Source organism: Sus scrofa, chromosome 6 (genome assembly GCF_054392235.1).
Source record: "Sus scrofa isolate SSC_HxYL_T2T_F1_AM1 chromosome 6, Sscrofa_HxYL_maternal_Yorkshire_Landrace_v2.0, whole genome shotgun sequence".
Taxonomy (NCBI): domain Eukaryota; kingdom Metazoa; phylum Chordata; class Mammalia; order Artiodactyla; family Suidae; genus Sus; species Sus scrofa.
In genome coordinates, this window is record NC_139388.1 from 168383106 (window position 1) to 168397463 (window position 14358).

The following is a 14358-nucleotide window of genomic DNA, read 5'->3' on the forward strand; positions in this document are numbered from 1 at the left end:
CCTAGAGCCACTTCATCCTGCTTCTGCCACAAGACTCTGTGACCTCAGGTAGGTCTGTCCCTCTTTCTGGGACTCAGTTTCCTCATTTGTCAAATAAAAGTGTAGAAGGGGGCGGCTTCCCAGTTCCCTCCAGCGCTGAGGTTCTGGAACTTGAAGCCCCAGGCCTGCCATGAACAGTAGGGTTACAGTCCAGGTGGGAAACAGGACACGTGGGCAGACGTGGGCAGCAGTAGTCAGGACCACAGGGCAGCGGGAACGGGCGGGAGCGGGAAGCCAGCGGAGCCACAGCAGCCAGGGCATGGAGGCTGGAGCCCCAGAGGATTTTCAGGCAACAGTGAGCAGACTGGTTTAGACAGAATAGAGGTTGGCCAAGGGGAGAGATAAGGCCAGAGAGGTAGACAGCGGGTGCAGCAGCAAAGGCCTCGCAGGCCAGACTGAGTAGTTGAGGTTTTATCTTATAGGCCAGTGTATTTCAAAAGTGCCTTCTCTCCAAAATTATCTGTGGGAATTGGTAAAAAATAGTTTCTGGAGTTCCCGTCGTGGCGCAGGGGTTAACAAACCCAACTAGGAACCATGAGGTTGCGGGTTTGATCCCTGGCCTCGCTCAGTGGGTTAAGGATCTGGTGTTGCCGTGAGCTGTGGTGTAGGTCGCAGACGCAGCTCGGATCTGGTGTTGCTGTGGCTGTTGCGTAGGTCAGTGGCTACAGCTCCAATTAGACCCCTAACCTGGGAACCTCCATATGCCGCGGGTGCAGCCCTAGAAGAGACAAAAAAAAAAAAAAAAAAAAGAAAGAAAATACAGATTCCTTCTAAAAAATCATACAAATGAGCTTATTTACAGAACATAAATAGATTCACAAAAAAAAAAACTGGGAAAGGGAGGAGGGATAAATTAAGAGTTTGGGATTAGCAGATGCACACTACTGTATGTAAAATAGACAAATGAGGTCGTACCATATAGCACAGGGAACTATATTCAATATTTTGTCAGACTATAATGGAAAAAAACCTGAAAAAAATATACACCTGTGTGTGTGTGTGTGTGTGTATGTGTGTAACTGAATCACTTTGCTGTGCACCAGAAACTAACACAACATTGTAAATTGACTATATAGGTCAATTAAAAAAAAAAAAAAAAAAAAAAAAAAAAAGCACAGGCGTTTCCATTGTGGTGCAGCGGAAAAGAATCCAACTAGGTTGCGGGTTTGATCCCTGAACTCGCTCCTTAGTGGGTTAAGGATCCGGTGTTGCTGTGAGCTGTGGTATAGGTCGCAGATGCTGCTCAGATCCTGCATTACTGTGGTTGTGGCCTAGCCCCGCAGCTGTAGCTCTGATTCGATCCCTAGCCTGGGAACCTCCATATGCCGCTAGTATGGTCAAAAAATAAATAAATAAATAAAAAATAAAAATTTTAAAAATGTAAAAAGTACATATGTGAACAACACCAAAATATATAGATTCCCTGATCCCCACCTCAGCCCTGTTGAGAAAGAGGCTCTAGACGAGGAACCTGGGAGTCTGCATTTATATTACGTGCCTGGGTGATTTTTCTGAGTCAGGCAAGTTTGGGAAGCACAACCGAGTGAGAGGCTGAGTTGCTGAACAATATTGCAGGTGGGGCGGAGGGGAGGTACATCCAAACGCTTCCGGCTGGGGGACACAGGCTCCAGCCTCAAGCTATCCGGGTTTGAGTCCTGGCTCCGGCACGTTCCAGCACTGGCCTTTGATCTTTATTTCCCACCTGTAAAATGGGAACAATGCCAACAGGCACCTTAAAGGTTAATCATGTAGCCACAGCAGAGGGGCTCTCTGAGCAGGGGGTGGGCTGGGAGAGCAGAAGCATCTACAATCCACCTTAGTGTCCATAGACTGCCCTGGGTTATTTAGATTTTATTCATGCATTCATCCAACAGTATTTATGGCATCTCTTGGCCACGTGCCAGTCGAGGCTAGGTGCCAGGGATACAAACAGGAACCAGAAAGACACCATCCTTCTCCCTGCAGAGTTTATGTCCCAGAGGAAAGATGAAACACAGACACACAACAGATAATTCCAAGTCATAACAAGAGATATGAAGGAAATCAACAAGAGAGGAGACAGCTCGGAGGAGGTGATATTTATGAGAAGGCGTTAACCTCGGGAAGGATGAGAGACAATGGGTCTAGGCAGGGGCAACAGCATGTGCAAAGGCCCTGGGGAGGAAAATCCCATCGTGTGGTGCGGGAACTGAACCAGTCTGTCTGGGGGTGGTGACCGAGCGGTCAAGTGGCACAGATGATGCTGGAGAGGTTAACAGGGGCTCGGTCATGCAGGAGCTTCAAATCTGGGTTTTATTTAAGTACAGTGAAGAGTCTAAGCTGTATAGTGATGTGATTTGATGTGCATTTTAAGGAAATCCCTCCAGCAGCTGTGCAGAGGAAGGATGGGAGGGAGGAGAGGGAGGCAGGGAGACCTTCTGGAAGGTATTAATCCACGAGGGTGGCAGAGGGCGGCAGAGAGAGGGGGACAGAGTCAAGCGGTTCCTGGTGCAGCACTGGCTCCACCTGCAGAGGCGTGGGCTGTAGGGGAAGAGAGCAAAGGGCCAGGGGTCAAGGGTTCCCAGGATCCTGGTCCTCAAGACAGGTGGATGATGGTGCCTCTTAGACAGCTGGGGAGCCTAGGAGGGCGCCCTGCTCTTGTCAACTACCGGTGACACATGAAATCCAACAGTACCCAGAGACACAAGCCTCAAGCCAGAACCCTGCTGCTGCCTTTCCCACCACAGGTCCAGGGCTTTCCAGCCTCCCTGCCAAGGGATGATCTCAGGAAAGAAGAAGGCAGTCAGCACACACCTGTCCCCCAAGGAGCCTGCACATGGTTAGTATTTGAGAACACGGAGTCTGGAGCCAGACTGCCTGGGGTCACATCCCGGCTCTGCCACTTCCTGGCTTTGTGACACCAGGCAGGTTATCTACCCTCTCTGTGCCTCCGTTTCTCCATAAAACAGGAGATGATAACAGCACCTACTTCATAGTGTTGATGTGAGAACTGAACACAATGCTTTGTTTGGCGCTTAGAAGAACAGCTGGCACAGAGCAGGTGAGGAGAAATGTTAGCCTGGGCTGTGAGTGATGCCAGCACGGTCTGTGGCTGCGGGTCACCTTCATTTGTTAGGCAACCAACAGGCCCCGCGGCCCGAAGGCTGGCCTTTGAAGTCAGGGTTCCAGACCTGCCTTATCCACTTAGCAGCCGCATGGCTTGAGATAAGTCGCCCTCGGAAGCTATAGCAGGTCTCTGCCAGCCTGTTTCCTAGGCAGGGGGCAAGGACGCAGTGACCTGGTGGATGGGTGGAGACGGGGCATGAGAAGTGCTACGATGGTGGGACTTCTGCGTATTCCCACGTGGCTAGATCAGTAACCGGCCGGGACTGTGAATCTGCAGGACAGGACCTCGGAGCAAGGTGCCTGCTCAGAGCTGTGGGCGGGGACTCAGGCCCAGCTCCCTCCCTGCTGATGCTCCTCCAGGACCAAGCTTGCTTGTCCCTTGGGAACATTAACCGCGATGCTCAGAATGCTTCCCTTTCTTTAGAAGAATTTAGCAGGATGCTACACACCCCACAATCTCCTTCCACTCTCCTCATCCTCGGGGCAGGTCCGGGAGCAGCCTCTGCTTTGGGGAGTGAGGACCCTGAGGGCCGGAGATGCCCACAGTCCTGCAGAGCTTGCAGCAGGGGCTGGAGCAGTCTTCTGATGTCCCGCCCGGGCACTCTCTGCCCCACGCTGCCTTCATCCCCGCCTGCCCCTGCCCCGCGGGGCTTGCTCATTCCCCAGCTCTGGTTTCATGTGGAAGCTCTGCCACTGGCGCGTCTCTCCTTGATTTCTTCCACGTCTTGTCCTCTTCCTTCCCAAGGAACGGCTCAGAGATGCTTCTGCGACCGCAGACCCAGCCTTCCAGGCTTAGGGCTCCCAGCCTCCTCCTCCGTGGAGGCCCATCCTGTCCAGCCTTTTCCAGATGTGCCTGCCTCCGTGATGCCCACTCCCCGTGGTTTTTCCACAATCAGGCCCTTTGCTGCCTTCGTTTCTCAGGACTTTACAGGGCTCCAGATGATGCTGGTTCAGCTCTCAAACGAGAAAGTCAAAAGAAATGGAAAAAGAAAAATGATTTCCCTACCCACCCACCCCCAGCCACACGTTTTTATAATCTGCTCCAAACTCCTCTGCTATAAATGACTTCATTTTGACTGTTTTACAAGCAACTTGCCCTTAAAACGGATGGGAGGAGATGGCCTGGGAAGGGGTCTCTGGAGAGACCAAGCAAATCCCGAGAAGCGTCACAGCCCACACAGCCCCCAGGCACAGCCCCCACCTCCCTCCCCTGCCAGCACGGCCAGAAGGCTCCGGCTCTGAGAGGAAGGGCACGGGGTGGGCAGAGGAGACCCAGGCCTCGTCCTGACCCCGCCCGGATCTCGGTTTCTCCATCTACGGAAGAGGGACTTGGACTGGGTGACCTTTTAAGAACTAGTTCCACCCTGGACGACACGCAGCCTGGGGATGAGGACCAGCATCTGGAGGCCAGTCGGGGACGGAAATGAACCAACGTCCATGCTGGGCCCTGGACTGGCTGTGAAATACCCAGAGAAAAAGTGCTCATGGCTCCTGGTGAGACTGGCGCCTAGAGCAGGAGAGGGTGGCCCGTCAGACGTCACCTCCCAACACACCTGGAAACCTTCCATGGCTCCCCATTGCCCTCAGGAAGAAGAAGTGCAGGTTCCCCCGTCTGGCCCTAAAGCAGCTCTCCAGCATCCTTCATCCGCACCTCGCCTCGCCCTCCACGAGCCTGAAACACCAAGACACTTCCATTCATTTCATCGCAGTCATCCGCCCCTCTGCAGCCTTGCCCACACTGCCCCTGTGGCCTGGAGTACCCACCCCGCAGCCTGGAATACCCACTCCCTTGGCCCCCCCGGGGAGTCCCAGCCCCCTTCTCGGGATCCCCTTAGGCACTACCGTCTGCAGGAAGCACTCGGCATCCCCGGGCTGAGCCCCACAGCCCAGCACTGATCTCCCAGTGTGTGGCCCGAAGGAGAGGAAGCACTGGGTGCCTGGCTGAAGGGGTGTGGGTGCAGGAGGAAAGGGGAGAGCATTCTAGACAAGGTCCCACCCAGAGACAGGATGTCGGGGGACAGTGACAAGGCCGTGGGAAGGGAGATTAAGATGAGGCTGGAGAAACGGCTCCCCTCCCACCCCGAATCCCCCTTTTATAGAAGCCTTGATCAAGTAACCTCTCACAGCGAGGGATGCTCTTTCTGATCCTTCTGCCTCCAGTACAGGGTAAGAGTGGCGGTGGGAATCAAAATCTCCCAGTTCTAGGGTGTCCTACGTAAATTGCTCTCTCCCCCCGCCCCCTCTCTCTCTCTCTACGCCAAGCAGACCCGGCTTGGGGACAGGGCAGGAGAGAGAGAGCCGCAGTCCCGGGATGGAGAGGTGGCCCAGGAAGTTAGGCCACTCGCCCAGATTACACTGCACTTGGGGGCAAAGGGTGCATTTAAAGGAAGAATGCTTTAAAATAATACTGGCGTCTAAAAATAGTGCGGGGCCTGGCTGGCTGACTCGAAGGGGTCAGGTTTTATGGCTGCCCCCATCCGCTTTTCCGGGACGGTGCAGCGCAGCCGGCTCTGGTTATAGTTTTTCCATAGGCTCAGCTCAGATTTCCTTGTCCCAGTGGCGAGTCCACGGGTCAGTGCCTAATTTTCCAACGTTTATCTTTCCCATTTACAGCTTCCCCACGTGAACGGCCAACCCCTCCTGTCCCCTGCGTTTCAGATCCAGGCCCGGGGATTAGGGGTAACCAGGCGTGCAGCCTCCCACACCCCTCAGGGAGTCCTCAAGCCATTTGTGAGGACCCCCAGGCAAGCCCAAGGTGGGCTCCTTCCCATGGCCACGTCCACGGAGACACCCACAGCCTCCCCTGGGCGCCGTGCTCCAGCTACCCCCTGCCCCTCAGGGCCTGCTGCCTCACCCCTCATCCACCCTCATCCAGCCCTCCTCTGCAGCCCAGCCCCACATCCAGCATCGGACCCCATGCCAGGGAAACGCACATGGCTATGGCACCCTCTCTGCCTTTGCAGCACCTGGTCAGGACCAGGAGGCAGAGGAGTGGCGGCCCTTCCCAAGCGCAGAAGGGGCAGCAGGCACATGGGGGAGCTGATAGGCTCTGCTGTGGCCGTGTGAACCTGGAAATCCCACAGCGATGGCCCCGCAGCTTGGACGTGAACGTCTGGCTCAGTTCACTGTCTCCCCACCCCAGGGGGCTCTGGCTGCACACTCCATCTCTGGGCTGCATCGTCTCTCGGGTCTGTTTCCAGGTGTTTCCTGTGTGACTGTCTCATCTCCCCAAGGCCACAGGGGTACAGGTACAGCTGTCCCAGTGTCTTAAGTCTGGACTCGTTGTCTGCTTCTGACACAGCACCTGGCCATTCAGGCATGTCGCCCGGCTTCTTCTCTGCTCCAGCTTCCTGCAGTCAGGTGCTCCAGCCCCAGCAGCAGGGCCAGGCCACTGCGGGCGTTGATGGGCCGGATGGGTGGGGGGATGCAGCAGCTCACACCTCACAGGGTGAGGACTCGGTGCAGTATTCTGAAGGGACAGCACACTTCCTACGCCGTGCCACACATACGTGGGCATATCACGTACCTGACATCACCCACAAAGAAATGAAGGCCGGCAAGTCATTGACTTATGACGTGACTTGGGAGGAGTTCGGTTAATCCTTCTGAACCTCGATTTCCTTATCTGGAAAGGGGACAAATAACACTGAAAGGGTGTGAGGATGAAAGTCTGTACGTCGCCAATGACAGTGCCTGGCACGTGGCGTATGAGTTCACCAGACAGCATCTATCGTGACTGTTCTTTATTCTCACCCCATGCCACTCGGATCCCTTCCCCGTCGAACAAGCCCAGTGACTCTCATTTTGTTGCTCCTCTCAGAATCTTTCCTGGTGTGTTGCTATGAAAACAGAAAGGGCCAAGATCAAGCCCTGACTCTCCCACTTATGACCGTGGACAAGTGTCTTGAGCTCTCTGAGCGCCAGTGTCTTTATTGCATTGTTTCTTTTCAGGGCCGCACCTGCAGCCCAGGAAGTTCCCAGGCCAGGGCTCCAACATTTCTACACCCACAGCCACACTGGCTCCAAGCTGCATCTGCAACCCACACTGCAGCTTGTGACAGCGCCGGATCCTTAACCCACTGAGTAAGGCCAGGGATCGAACCCACATCCTCAGGGAACTATGTTGGGTTCTTAACCCACTGAGCCGCACAGGAACTCTGTCTCTTTATTTTAAAATGATGCTAACAATGGCCCTACTTCTGGTGGTGTGAGATCCAGATGAAATCCTGCAGGGAAGATGCCTCGCACTGTGACAGGTGCACTGGAGGTGTTTGAAAGGTGGCCACTCTGACCATCTGTCCACACCCCTCAGCTGTACACGTGCACACGCATGCACGCGACTCTGATCTTGGCGAGGTCCGAGAGCTACCGATTTGAACTCTAGGGATGGAATCAATTAGAATTATTTTTAAAACCTCATCTGTTTTGATTTAACAGGAAGCTTCTGTTCAATGAAATGCAGCATTAGTCAATGAGATATCAAAGATCCTGGATTTGGGGGCCCGGCTGTCCGGGAGCGCTGAGCAGTGGCTCCCAGGCCCAGGTCTCATTAACATGGTGTTTCTCCCTGGGGCCACTGAGTCCTCTGTGAGCTCTGAGAGGAGAGGGTCTTATCGGCTGTCCCTGAGCCGTGTCCCTCTGAGCACTGGGCATCCCCCGCAAGGGGTGTAATTACCAGTGTGTGTGTTTGCCTCCCCTGATCCCCCCATATTGAGAACTAAAGCTGTCTGATTTATATCTGTGACTCTGTGGCCAATGCCTAACACAGGGAAGGCACTAGCTGAAATATTTTATGGGAAATAAATGAGTGATGGTTGAATAAAGGAACAAATCATTTAGTTATAACAATAATAGCTACAACTAATATTTACTGTGCCACTGAACCAAGCACCGTGCACCAAGTTTTTTTAGGGCCACACTCACGGCATTTGGAGGTTCCCAGACTAGGGGTCAAATAGGAGCTGTAGCCGTTGGTCTACACCACAGCCACAGCAACGCCAGATCTGAGCCGTGTCTGTGCCTACACTGCAGCTCATGGCATTGCCAGATCCTTAACCCACGGAGTGAGGCCAGAGAGCGAAACGGCATCTTCATAGATGCTAGTCAGATTGCTTTGCACTGAGCCACGACGGGAACTCTCCATGCACCATTTTAAGTGCTTTTGCTATATTGGCTCATTAAGCCTTCATAACAGCCCCAAGAAGTAGACACTCCTATTTAGCCCCATTTTACAGATAAGAAACTAAGGCACATGAACGTGCCCACAGTCACACGCAGTAACTGGGATTCCAACCCAGGCAGCAGGAGCCCAGGGCCAGCTCTCGTGACCCCGCCTTTGTGTCACTCATTCGTTCCTCACTCACTCGACACCTACACTATGCCCGGCCCCGGGAGGAACCCTAGAAATGCACGGATGGATTAGACGCCGGCCCTACGATGAGGTCACAGCCTAGGGGGAGGATCACAGACACAGAAATGGGTAATGATGGCGGGACAGGGACACGGCGCGTGTGGGACATTCGCATGGCAGAGGGTCACACAGCCCGCCCACCCTGCCAGGTCAAGGAAGGCTTCTTGCAGGAAGGGGCCCTTGACAATTTTGGCCAGACATGGGATGAGGAAAGGACACTCCAAGCAGAGGGACAGTTTGTGCCGAGGCATAGAGCAAGGTGCACCCTGAGAATGGCAAGCCTGTGGGAAAGAGGTAGCAGGGGCTGTGCCTGGGAATGGCAGGAGAAGAGGCCAAGAACCCCCAGGGCCAAGGTGGGAGGGGCCCGCACACGCTACAGAGGTCAGACTCTGTCCCAGAAGTGTGGGGGCCCACAGGGGGACCCTATCGGATTGCACGATCTAGTGAATTAATGCAAGAGGAGGAGGAAGAAAGAGGCAAAAATCACATATACACACCCACCGTGAACACACATGCATCCACCACACCCATGTGCCAGACACATGCATGCGCACAGGAACACACATACCCATGTGGCACCAGAGGCAGAAACACAGATGCGAAAGTCACGGGCTAGAGACGACTTTTAACAGACCCGACTCGGCTCCCTGGAGCCCAATCCCTTCCACCTGAGCCGGCTGGTCTGGCCCCGGCTGCCATTCTGCCATTTCCACCCCCCACCTGCTGAGGAGGCGGGCCCCTGCCTCACAGGAGGGCTCAGGGTGGGATGGCCAGTGTCCGTGCCTGAGGCCGGGGTCAGCAGGCACCCACAGGAAAAGGGCCCCACCCCAAGGGCGACGATGGTTGGGCTGGAGACCCTCAGGCACAGAGGTCAGGACGTGATTATCCTGAGAGCTCGTGGCCTCGAGCATTCGCAGCCTGGAGGAAGAACTTGGAGACCAAACCAGGGGAGCCCGTGTCCTGAGACAGCCTAACGCTGGGACCTGGACCAGGCGGCTTCTCCAGACTCCTTCTCGTGCAGTCTCGAGGGTTTGGCTGCGGGATTGCATCATGGTCTCTGTGACCCAGGCTTCTTGCCCGAATTCTGCCCATCAAAGAAAAAGATTCAGACAATAATTCTAATGCCTTTCACTTGCACGCGATTTCAGCAGGAGGCATCAGGGCGTTTTAGCCGAAAGAGCTTCTCTAGGTTCCAGTCTTGACTCTGTCACCATCGGCCCCAAACTCCCACTGTTTCCTTCCCAAGCTGCTTCACCTCTCAGAGCCTCGCGTTCCTCTGCCGCGACCTGGAAGGAGTAATGCCCGCCTTGTGCCACCACAGAATCCAGAACTCAGAAGGGAAATCAATGCCCACGCATACTTTCTGGTCTATGCCCTGCTTCCCCGGTGACAGGCTGTCCTCAGCTCCGTGAGAGCCCATGTGTCCACTCGACCTCAGCCATTCTGTTCCCCCAACACGGACGTGATGTTTCCCACAGGGGAGTCTTCAGCCTTCTCCCCACTGCTGCCCTCCACCTCCTGGAGTGCAGACGTGGCTGTGCCTGAGGGATGGGAAGGTGAAGCGGACCGGGGGTGCCTGCCACAGCGAGGCAGAGAGCCCTCCCTTGGGCCTTGGCATCCTCGGTGACCACCCCTGGCTTGAGGACCCCCTCCCCTCCCCGCCAAAGCGCCCACTCTGCTGGAACAGGTGAAGCCTGGGAAAGGCCCCAGTGCCCGCCCCTCGCCACACTCCCGGGATCCTCCTGCTTGAAATGCCAAGGCAGCCGACATGGTCCTGGGAACATTCAGGAGCTCGTGGTTTCCCATGAGAATGCGGAGAAGCGTCGGGTGTGCCCAGATGGCCCAAGGACGCCCCTGGGCTGGGGAAGGGAAGCGCGCCATGAAGACTGACAAGGCAGCTCCCGGAGGAGGAGACAAGGCAGATGGAGCCTCCCTCCTCTCTCCGCCTCTCCCTTCCTGCCTTTCTCCTCGGCAGGTTCCTTTTACCACTTCCCTCCTCCTTCTCAGCCCAACCCCAGGTTCGAGCCTTGGCTCAGCCGCTGACCTGCTGGGCACCATGGGTGAGACCCTTCCCTCTAGATCCTGCTTTCTCCTTTTGTAAACTGTAAACACACACACACACACACACACACCCAACACATAAGAGGTTTACTGTTTATTCTGTTAACATTCATGGTACCTGACCTCTTAGAAGCCCCCAACAAAGTCACAGTTCAAGAGAGCATATGGTGGGGTGGCGGATTGAGCCTTCCTAAGTGATCCCACTTAATCTGTGACTTTTGTGTGTGGGACACTGCCCCGAGCTTCACAGACTCATGGAACTGAGAAATCACCAAGCGTCAGAGAATAGGGTAGGTGAGGGGAGAAGGAAATTTTGTTTGGTACTGCATTGACTTTATAGATAAATTTGGAGAGAATTAACAGCTACGCTCATCACCATGGTGATGGGTCTTATCTTTGAGTTAATGCCTTCCAGTGCAAAATTACAGCTCAAGTCATCAGTTCCGCTCTGGATAAACGTTGAAGTGGCCTCCAATTGTTTCTCACTCTTTCGAACAACGCTGCGAGAAATATTCCTGGCCAAGCCTCCTGGGTGAGAATTGTATGTATATACGGGGTGTGTGTGCATCTTTATCAGATATTGCCAGCTTGCCTGCAAAGCCGTTGTACACATTTATATGCTCATCTGCGTGTTGTGAGCACTCCCGTTGCTCTGCAGTGTCTTCAGCACCTGAAATCATCACGCTTTCACATGTTGGCAAATCTAATGTGTACATAGTATATTCACGGGAGGACTTCGTTTTGCTTTTTACCGCTTAGCAGTGCATTTGAGCGCCATTTCAAATATGTATCAGCCATTCAGGTTGTCTTTTCTGTGAGCTGACTCTTCACATATTTTGCTTTTCTGTAGGGTCCTTTGCATTATCTAATTGATTTGGAGGTCTTTTTATACATTCTGGATTCAAAGCTCTTTTTTGGTTGTATGTGTTGCAAGTATCCTTTCCCAGTCTGTGATTACTCTTTTTATTCTGTTTATAGAGTCTTGATGCACTTAAACTTTAATGTAGTCAAGTCTATCCATCTTTTTCCATCCTTGTTTGTGGTGTTTTGTGAATTGTTTAAGAAATCCTTTTACACCCTGGGGCTGCAAAGATATTATCCTCTTTTCTTCTAAAAGTGTCAAGTTTTATTTGCCATAAATTTCCATATTGCTTCTAAAATTATTTTTTGTGCAGAGTGAGAGTAGCCAGTCTAATTTCACTCTTTCTATGTAGATAACAATTTTACCAACACAGTTGACAGAAATGTCCATTATTTTTCTGCTGTCGGTCATTTTTCTCTACCATGTCAAAGTCTCCATATGAGTAGGGGTCTGTTTCTAGTTTCTCTATTCTGATCCATTGCTCTGTGATCTAAACATATGCCAACGACTACATTTTTTCACTTATAAGTTTTATTTTGTGTTTTTTTTGTGTTTTTTTTTGTGTTTTTTTTTTTTTTTTTTTTTGCTTTTTAGGGCCACACCTGTGGCATATGGAGGTTCCCAGGCTAGGGGTCAAATTGGAGCTACAGCTGCCAGCCTACACCACAGCCACGGCAACCGTAGGATCCGAGCCACTTCTGTGACCTCCACCTCAGCTCATGGCAATGCCGAATCCTTAACCCACTGATGGAGGCCAGGAATCATACCCGCATCCTCATGGATCCTAGTCGGGTTCATTAACCACTGAGCCACGAAGGGGAACTGCCCGTGCCATCATCTTTAAAAACCATCACCTAGTGATAGACATTTGAGTCGCCTTCAATCTTCTGTCGCACGGAGCTCTGCATGTGTCATTTCCTTTCTGCACAAATTTATTTTTAGAGAAGATTCTTAGAAATGGAATTTGCTAGATCAGAGAATGTGATGATTAATTTTCTGTGTCGACTTAACGGGGCCAAGGGATGCCCAGATAGCTGGTAACGCACTATTTCTGGGTGATGTGTCAACGTGTTCCTGGGACACAGGAGCTGACCATTTGATTCCCAAGGCTGAGGGAAGAAGATGGAGCTCAGATGCTCACTGCAAGTGGGCAGCCCCTAACCCATCGAGGGCCCGACAGAACGAAAAGGTGAAGGAAGGGCCAGTCCCATCTCCCTCTTCCTGAGCTGAGATGTCCATTTTTTCCTGTCCTTGGACTTTGGAGCTCCTGGTTCTTGGGCCTTTAGACACTGAGACTTAAACCAGTAGCTCCCTGGTGCATAGGCCTTCAGCCTCAGACTGGGGCTTCCACCACCAACTCCCCTGGTTCTCAGGCCTTTGGAGTCAAGCTGAATTATACCACTGGCTTTCCTGCTCCTGCAGCTTGCAGAGAGCAGATTGTATTTTGTTCTGCTTCTCTGGAGAACTCTAATACAGAGAATATGTACATTTGTAATAGGAATAGGTTTTTGTGGAGTTCCCGTCATGGCTCAGTGGTTGACGAATCCGACTAGGAAACACAAGGTTGTGGGTTTGATCCCTGGGCTCGCTCAGTGGGTTAAGGATCTGGCATTGCCATGAGCTGTGGTGTAGGTCGCAGATGCGGCTCGGATCCCGTGTTGCTGTGGCTCTGGTGAAGGCCAGGGGCTACAGCTCCGATTAGACCCCTATCCTGGGAACCTCCATATGCCGCAGGTACAGCCCTATAAAGACAAAAGACCAAAAAAAAAAAAAAAAAAAGGAGGAGGTTTTTGCCAGATCGGCTTCCATGAGAACAGTAACAATTTGCCCCTCCGAGCACTATTTTTGGCCTTGCCAACAGGGCATGTTTTTAAACTCCGGTTTATTCATCACTCTGACAGGTTTTAAAAAAATGATACCTTTGTGTCGTTTTTTTCTATTATTATGAGCGAGGCAGAACTTTTTCTGTGACCCACTTGTTCATAGCTTTGCCTATTTTTCTACTGAGCATTTAACTCTTTCTCATAGATTTCTAGGAGCACCTTATAAGTTGGGAACATGAGCCTTTTGATAAAATATGAATACCAACTAGTATTTCCCATTCAGTTATCTTTTGATCCTTTGCATTTTGGCATAAAGATTTCCTTAATTCAGTTTAATTTTTCTTTTTTTTTTTTTTTTCTCTAATGTCTTCTCTTTTTTTTTTTTGTCTTTTTACAGCCATATCCACGGCGTATAGAAGTTCCCAGACTAGGGGTTGAATCAGAGCTGTAGCTGCCAGTCTACACACGCCATAGCCACAGCCACGGAGGATTTGAGCCACATATGCAACCTACACCACAGCTCACAGCAACACCAGATCCTTAACCCACTGAGCGAGGCCAGGGATCAAACCCACGTCCTCATGGAGCCTGGTCCAGTGTGTTAACACTGAGTCACGATGGGAACGCCTGTCTTGTCTATGTTGAGTCAAAATTCAAAAGAGCTTCGTCATTGCAAGCTTATAAAAGGATTCACTCATGTTTACTTCCAGCATATTTGTGGCATTACTTTACTCTTAAGTCTCTGATCCATTTGGAATTTATCCTGGTATACGGCGCAAGGTGTGAACCAATCTTTTATCCTTTTTCCACATGTGGCCAACCAGTGACCCCACCTCCAGGTATTGAAGAGTTAATCATTTCCAGCACCAGTTTTAGAGGCCAGATTTCTCGTGTGCTAAACTCCCATAGGTGACTTCACTTCTATTTCTGGACTTTCTATGAGGGTCCGTTGGCCTGTCTTGCTCTTCATGCATCCTTTCCTCACTAGTTCAATTATTGAGACTTTTAATATCTGCAGAGCGAGTCCCTTGATATTACTCTTCTTTCCAAAGTTTTCC

The 14358-nt window shown here is 52.0% G+C and overlaps 1 long non-coding RNA gene across 1 annotated transcript in view; it reads right to left on the reverse strand.

Annotated features, from left to right (window-relative positions):
• Positions 1-1870: 1870 nt before the first annotated feature.
• LOC146402985 (uncharacterized) overlaps positions 1871-14358 on the reverse strand; it is a 74553-nt gene continuing 62065 nt past the window's right edge. Inside the window, exons 3-5 of the long non-coding RNA XR_014805193.1 lie at positions 6111-6769; positions 4698-4816; positions 1871-4100 (exon numbers count right to left, since the gene is read on the reverse strand). This is a non-coding gene — a long non-coding RNA (uncharacterized LOC146402985). The remainder of the gene's footprint in view (positions 4101-4697; positions 4817-6110; positions 6770-14358) is intronic.